General features: G+C 40.3%; 1 pseudogene; it reads right to left on the bottom strand.

Moving 5' to 3' along the window:
* Nucleotides 1-6,043: 6,043 nt before the first annotated feature.
* LOC134365138 (ATP synthase subunit a-like) lies at nt 6,044-6,724 on the bottom strand (annotated as a pseudogene).
* Between the last annotated feature and the right edge of the window lie 1,595 nt (nt 6,725-8,319).

The raw sequence follows: 8,319 nt of genomic DNA, 5'->3' as shown, positions 1-8,319 counted from the left end.
CAAAAATGTTATATAAATAAACTCATTTTATTTATATAACAACCTATTGATATTGCTTTTTTCCCTCCATAGGATTTCCTTAAGTTTCATCCATGTTGCTTCTTGTGCCAGTAGTTTGTTCCTTATAATTGCTAATTAGTATTCCATGGTATAAATGCACCACAGTTCATTCGATCATTCAGCTGGAGAAGAACACCTGAGTTGTTTCCAGGTTTTTGCTATTATGAATAAAACTGCTATGAATGTTTTTGTGTGAACACTGTTCTCATTTCTGTAGGATAAATGTCCAAGAGTTTGTTTAGTCACATAGTGTTTGAGTGTTTATTTTTATAAGAAATGCCTAATTGTTTTCCAGAGTGGCCTTACAATTTTGTCTTCCTGTAAGCAGTGTATAAGTGATCCAATTTCTCCATATCTTCTCCAGCATTTGTTTTTTAAATTTTAGTCATCCAGATAGGTGTGCTGAAATATTTGATTGTGGTTTTAATTTGCATTTGTGTGCTGGTAATTTTGAATATCTCTTTATGTGTTTATTTGCCATACATATATCCTCTTCAATAAAATGTCTGTACATGATTTTTTTTACCCATTTTCTGTCTGGCATTTTTGTTTATTTTACTGTTAAGTTTTGAGAGTTCTTTATATATTCTAGGTATCATTCCTTTTGTTGGGGATATGAGTTTGCAAATATTTTTCCAGTCTGTAGCTTATTATTTTTATCCTCTTAACAGGGTCTTTGGCAAAGCAAATGTTTAAATTTTGATGAGATTGAGGTTATCAATTTTTCCTTTTATGGGTGATTCTTTTCGTGTCAAGTCTGAGAACACTTTGCCTGGCCCTAGAACCTAAAGATTTTTTCCTGTTTGTTTTTCCTAAAAATTTTATAGTTTTAATTTTTACATTAAAATTCATGATTCTGAGTTATTTTTAAGTAAATCGTGAGGATTAAGTAGCAATTAATTTAATTAAAGTACATCTTTTCTTTTATTTTTTCCTATGAATGTTCACTTTTTATAGCACCATTTGTTGAAAAGGCTGTCTTTCTCCCATGTTAATTGACTTTGCACCTTTTTAAAAAATCAGTTCAGCATATTATGAGAACATGTTTTGGGGTTCTTTCCTCTGTTATATTGATTTATGTGTCTATACCTACAAAATATCAAACTCTCTTGATTACTATATATATATTACTGTATATATTCAATTTTTAATAGAGGGTTATTTCTGCAGAATAAACTTCAGTAATTCACAATTTTTTTGACTTTGCATTTATTTGCCATCAGGTTTTTAAAGTATGATTTGTTCATTCTACAAATATTTATTGAAGGTCTACTTTTCTTCGTGCTTCAGATACATCAGTGAACAAAATGGAGAAGGGTCCCTGACTTCATATGGCTTATATACTGGTAAAAGTTGGCATACAATTAATGACAACCCATTATGTATTAGTCAGATTCTCCAGAGAGACAGAACCAATAAGATATGTACATAAACATACGAGAGGGGATTTATTAGGGGAATTGGCTCACGACATTGTGAAGGCTGAGGTAGGGTACTATGCGGTGTGTAATGGCTGGAAAGAATCCTAGGAGGATGGAGAAATTGTATATATGCGAGGGAAGTTTGGGGGTTGGGTTAAGTGAGTTTAGACACAGTTCTAGCGCTATGGTGAAATCCAGGACGGTAACGAGGAGGGTGCTATAGGCGGCTGTGAGGGTGGTGGCAATGAGTGTGACTGTGAGGGCTCAGGCATTGGTATATGACGTGTTTATGGTTTCGATGATTGGGTCTTTGGAGTAAAAGCCTGTCAGGAATGGTATGCCCGTGAGTGCTAGGCCTCCGGTGGTCAGGGAGGCTGATGTGAGGGTATAGTTTTGTGTAGGCTTCCTATTTTTTTGATATCTTGTTCGTTGTTTAGGTTGTGGATGATGGAGCCGGAACATATAAATAGTGTGGCTTTAAAGAATGCGTGTATGCAGATGTGGAGGAATGCTAGGTGTGGTTGGTTGATGCTGATTGTCACTGTTATCAAGCCTAGTTGACTTGAAGTGGAGAATGTGATAATTTTTTTAATGTTATTTTGTGTTAAGGCACAGATTGCTGTAAATAGTGTGGTGGCACCCAGGCATAGTGTTAGTGTTTGGATTGTTTTATTGTTTTCTATTAGTGGGTAAAATCGGATTAGTAGGAAGAAGCCTGCTACGAGTATTGTGCTAGAGTGAAGTAGGGCTGAGACAGGTGTGGGGCCCTCTATTTCAGAGAGTAGTCACGGGTGTAGGCCCAACTGTGCAGACTTGCCCATTGCGGTGAGAAGGAGGCCTGTTAGTGAGAGAGGGTCTGGGTTTGCACTGAGGATAAACAGTTGTTGAAGGTCTCACGTGTTTGTGCGAGAAATGGTGCTATGGCTAGGATAAAGCTGACGTCTGTGATGTGGTTATAGAGGATTGCTTGTAGGGCTGCTGTGTTTGCGTTTGCCATATCATCATAAGATGAGGAGGAAAGATAAATGCCTACTCCTCATCCAATGAAAAGTTGGAATAGGTTGTTGCCAGAGACCAGGGTCAGTATTGTGATGAGGCAGGTAAGTAGATATTTGAAGAATTTGTTAATGTTGGAGTCTGACTATATATACCACAGGGAGAATTCCATAATAGATCATGTGATGAAGAGGGCTACTGGGATAAAGATTATCGAGAAGCAGTCTAGTTTGAAGCTGAGGGATAGTTTGACTGTTTGGATGGTGATTCAGTGTCAGCTAGAGGTGATTGTGTCTTGTCTGGAGTAGGTGAATATGAGGGCAGGTGTAAGGATAGTCAGGAAGGTAAGTTGGGTTAAGGTTTTTACGTAGTGTGAGTAGGGGTTGTTTTTGTATGTGTTGGTGAGGGTGAGGGTAATTGGAGAACAAGGATGACGAGTGAGATTATTATTAAGGATAAAGGTAGGTTTATTACTTTTCTTTGGAGTTGCACCAATTTTTTTGGTTCCTGAGGCCAACGGATTACTTCTATCCTTTAAAAGTAAGAAAGCCATAGTCTTAGGTATGATGGCAAGAATTAGCAGTTCTTATGGTCTTTCTTGGTAAATAAGAAGTTTTGAACTTCTGTTGTTAGGTTCACAACCTAATATTTTGTGTAAACTATACTTACAGAAGGGAGGTCCTAGGACTGTTTCGGGGTTGAGGGATAGGAGTAGGAGTGGGATGACATGCATGAATATTAGAGAGTTCTCTTGCGTGAGGAATGGTTTGATGTTATTGAAACGGTGTGTGAAGGCTCCTCGTTGTGTTGTAACTAGCATAAATAGGGTGTATAGGGCTGTGATTAGTATGTTGAGTCCCATGAGAATGATTGTGATGCTCAATCATGAGAATGATGTCACTATTACAAGTAGTTCTCCTACTAGGTTGACAGTTGGTGGGAAAGCCAGTTTCCTTAAGGAAGCTAACAGTCATGATGGTGCTATTAGGGGGAGGAGTGTTTGTAGCTCACGGGCCAGGATTATGGTTTGGCTGTGGATGTGTTCGTAGTTGGACTTTGCGAGGCGAAAGAGTAGGGACGATGTAAGTCCATGGGCGATTATTAGGGCTGTGGCTCCTATGAATACTCAAGATGTTTGGATCAAAATGGCCACGATCACTAGGGCTATGTGGCTAATGGATGAGTAGGCAATGAGGGATTTTAGATGTGTCTGACATAGGCAGATGGAACTTGTTATGATTATTCCTCAGAGGGAGAGTACAAGGAAGGAGTAGGCTATGGAGTTTGTTAGGGGATTTAGGGTAATGGTAATTCATATTATTCCATATCCCCCTAATTTTAATAGGATGGCCACGAGGACTATAGATCCAGTGATGGGGTCTTCCACATGTGCTTTTGGTAATCAGAGGTGGAATCCTTAGAGTGGTATTTTTACTATGAATGCCATTATGCATGCTGTTCATAGAAGAGTGTCGGATCACAGGGGTAGGGGTATTTGGGTTCAGTATTGGATTAATAATAGGCTTATTGAGCCAGTAGAATTGTGGATGTAGGATAGTGCAATGAGTAGTGGTATGGAGCCAAAAAGGGTGTAGAATAGGAAGTAGAGTCCTGCATTTAGTCATTCTGGTTGGTTGCCTCATCAGGTGATGATAATCAGGGTTGGAATTAGTGTTGCTTCGAATAGGATGTAGAATATGATTTGTTCTGTGGCAGTAAATGTTATGATTAGGAAAATCTGTAGTGAGGTTAGTATAAGGATATATAGGTTTTTTTCGTGTGAATGTTTCTTTGGAGAGATGATGGCTTGCCATGATTATAAGGGGAAGGAGTCAGGTTGTTAATATCAAAAGAGGGGGTTGAGAGGGAGTCTGAGAAGAAGCTTGATGATGTGGTCGTGCTGTTTTCATTACTGTAATTCAGGAAGAGAAGGGTGATGTGAATAATCAACAGGCTGTGAGTTGTTGAGTGGATTCAGATTATGTTGTTGGAGTATCATGTAGTGGGGATGAGTATAATTGTGGGGATAATGAGTTTTAGCATTGTAGGAGGTTGAGGTTTTGTACATGGTCCAGGCCATAGGTGTTAGAGTTTGTTAGTAGAAGTACTAGGCCTTGGCAGTTTCACAGGCTGCAAAGACTGGGAGGATGATGGGGAGGGCATGGGATAGGGTGAAGTGTAGGTTCAGGGATAGGAGGGTGGTCAGGATAAATAGGGATAGTTTTATGCCCTCCAGGCATAGAGGAGAAGATATGAGGTGGGGCCAATGTATTAGTAGTTCTACGAGGGATGTGATGTATGCTAGGGGGCATAATGTAAATTGAGGGCATTTTAGTAGTTACAAAGTATCGCAATTTAGTGGGTCGAAACCAGTCGTTTTAGTTAAACTAACTACCATATTCAGCTCATTCTAGGCCTTTTTGGGTTCATTCATAAGCTAGGCCCAGTGCTAGGAAAGGATCAGCATGAGTGCCATGGCAAGTATTAGTTTGAGGTTATTTGTTTGGGTGGCTGATGGGAGGGGCAGTAGTAGGGTAATTTCTAGGTCAAATAGTAGGAATGTGATGGCTACCAAGAAGAATTTTATGGAGAACGGTAGGCGGGTGGATCCTATTGGGTCAAATCCACATTCATATGGACTTGATTTTTCTGTGTAGATATTTAGTTGGGGGAGTCAAAAGACGATAATAATGAGTAGGAGTGCTAGTGTTATGTTGGTTAGGAGGGTTAATATTAGTTTAATTATTCTTTTCTGGGCTATGACCAGATCTGATTGATTGGAAGTTAATTGTACTAGCTGATACTGAAAGAATAGGATCCTCATCAATAAATGGAGATATATAAGAATAGTCAGACTACATCTACAAAGTGTCAATATCAGGCTACAGCTTCAAAGCCAAAGTGATGCTTGGATGTGAAGTGAAATTTTAGTTGGCATAGAAAGGTGGAGCCGATAATTATGTGTAGGCTGTGGAAGCCTGTTGCTATGAAGAATGTTGATCCATATACACTGTCAGAAATAGTGAAGGATGTTTCAAAATATTCTGAGGCTTGGTGAAGTGCGAAGTTAATGCCTAGGGAGATTGTGATGAAGAGGGCTTGAAGTATATGTTTGCAGTTTCCTTCCATGAGGCTGTGGAGGGCTCAGGTAATAGACACTCTGGAGGCCAAAAGGATTGACGTGTTGAGGAGCGGGATTTCTATAGGGCTAAGGGGATTGATGCCCGCTGGTGGTCAGCACCCTCCCAGGTTGGGGGTCGGGGCCAGGCTTGAGTGGTAAAAGGCTCAGAAGAATCCAACAAAGAAGATTTCAGATATGATAAATAGGACCATTCTGTATTACAGTCCTGCTTGGACAACAGTTGTATGGTGGCCTTGGCAGGTACTTTCTCGTACCATGTCTCGTCATCATTGATATATTGTTAGTAGGTTGGTTAGTAGGCCGAGGGTTAGTAGAATGCTGGAATTACAGTGGAATCATATTGTTATGAGTAGGGCAGATAGGGCTCCTGTGAGTGGTGGGGGACTGTGGTTTACTATGTGATAGGCATGGGTTTGGTGAGTCATTAGGTATTGTCGTGTAGATAGAGGCTTGCTAGGAGAGTGAATATGTAGGCTTGAATCAGGGCTATGGCGACTTTGAGGATGGTAAGTAGGATGAGGATGGTGAGGGTGGTTGAAGCTGTTAGGTAGCGTAGCGTTGTTAGTGCCAGTGTGGCACTTCCAATGAGATGTATAAGTAAATGGCCGGCTGTGATGTTGGCTGTTAATCGCACAGCTAGGGCTATCGGTTGGATGAAGAGGCTGATGGTCTCGATGACTATGAGTATCGGCATAAAGGGGGGTGGTGTTCCTTGGGGCAGGAAGTGGGCTAAGGATTCTTTTGTTTTGTGGGAGAGACCTATGATTACTGCTCCGGCTCATAAGGGGGTCGCCATGCCTAGGTTTAGACACAGTTGGGTAGTTGGTGTAAATGAGTGGGGCAGTAGGCCTAGTAGGTTTGTTGAGCCAGTAAATAGGATTAGTGAGATTAATATTAGAGATCATGTTTGTCCCTTGATGTTGTGGATTGTTATTAGTTGTTTTAAGCTGAGTTGGACTAATCATTTTTGTAAAGAGGTTAGGAGATTGTTGATGAGGCGAGAGGAGAAGGGGTACATTGCTTTGGGCAAGAGGAAAATGAGGATTACGATAGGTATTCCTATCAGTGTGGGGGTAATGAGAGAGGTAGATAGATTTTCATTCATTTTTTTTTCTCAGGGGTTTGTGTAGTTTGATACCTTGGTAGTTTTTTGTGCAGGACTAAGGGGGTAGGTAAATTTTGAGAATTTTAGTTGAAGTATGGTGAAGAATGTTAGGATTATGGAGATAATGGTGGTGAGTCATGCTGAGGTATCCAACTGTAGCATCTCATTGTGGGAAGGTTGGTATTTCCATTCTTTAACTTAAAAGGTTAATGCTGTTTAGCTTCACAATGTATTTATACTATTGAGGTTGATCAGTCCTCGAAATGTTTGAGGGGAACAAGTTTAGGTACAATGGGCATGAAGCTGTGGTTTGAACCACAGATTTCTGAGCATTGACCGTAGAGCAGGCCTGGTCGTGTGGCTGTTAGGGTTGTTTGATTTAGACATCCTGGGATCATGTCCATTTTCAGGCCTACTGAGGGTACTGCTGTCCCATGATAGACCATCTGCAAACTGGATGCTGGTTGTGTGGTGAAGTCCAAGTGCAGAAGCCTCAGAGTCAGGGAAGCCAATGTTGTGATTCTCAGTCCAAGGCCAAAGAGCTAAGTGCCAGGGGGTGCCGCTGGTGTGAATCCTGGAATCCAAAGCTTGGGGAGTCTCTAGTTTGGATATCGGATTCTCAAGGGACAGGAGAAAAGAGTGTATCCCAGCTCCAGTGAATAGAGTGGGAGATTTGTTTTTTCCTTCACTTTTATTCTCTCTCGGCTGGGGTGGTGCCCATCCATAGTGAGGGCAGATCTTTCCTACCCACTCACTCAGGCTTACATGCTAATCTCTTCTGGAAACACCCTCATGGACACACCCCAAAATAATGCTTTACCAAGTTTCTATGTATTCCTTAATTAAGTCAAGTTGACACCTAAAATTAACCAGGACACACTATAAATAGGTAAATTTTATTGTGTGTTTGAAAGTAATAAGTACTAGTAGAAAAATAAACTCAATAAAAATAAAACAAAATGGGGTCAAATTAAGAAGAATTGTGAGGAATGAATTTGAAATCAGGGGTGATGGTGTGTTAGGCCTAACTGTGATAACAAATAACTTTAACAAGCTCGATGAATTACAACAGAAAAAATTATTTCTCACTCTTATTTGATATGATCCATAGCAGTAGTGAGTCAGCTGTGGCTCTGCTCCATGTGCCTTTTTTATTCCAGTATCCATACAGAAGAAATGCCGTTTTCTAAGTAATGGAAAAATACAAAAGCAAATCACCCACATTGAAGTGAGCATATAATCGGAGCAATACTCTCATACATAGTCTAATGTAATACTTTAGCATAGCAGTACCTACCTTTTTGGTCACAGATATTAAGTATCCTCCCTGGAATGGAAATCATCAAGTCGAAGGTATACCTGTTCCCCAATGTTCATCGCAGCACTCTTTACAATAGCCAAGAGTTGGAACCAGCCCAAATGCCCATCATCAGATGAGTGGATACGGAAAATGTGGTACATCTACACAATGGAATACTACTCAGCTATAAAAACGAATGAAATACTGCCATTTGCAACAACATGGATGGACCTTGAGAGAATTATATTAAGTGAAACAAGTCAGGCACAGAAAGAGAAATTCCACATGTTCTCAC

This window comes from Cynocephalus volans, chromosome 16 (genome assembly GCF_027409185.1).
Source record: "Cynocephalus volans isolate mCynVol1 chromosome 16, mCynVol1.pri, whole genome shotgun sequence".
Classification (NCBI taxonomy): Eukaryota; Metazoa; Chordata; class Mammalia; order Dermoptera; family Cynocephalidae; genus Cynocephalus; species Cynocephalus volans.
Note: the sequence above shows the minus strand (reverse complement) of the source record. Positions and strands in the feature narration are given on the sequence as shown.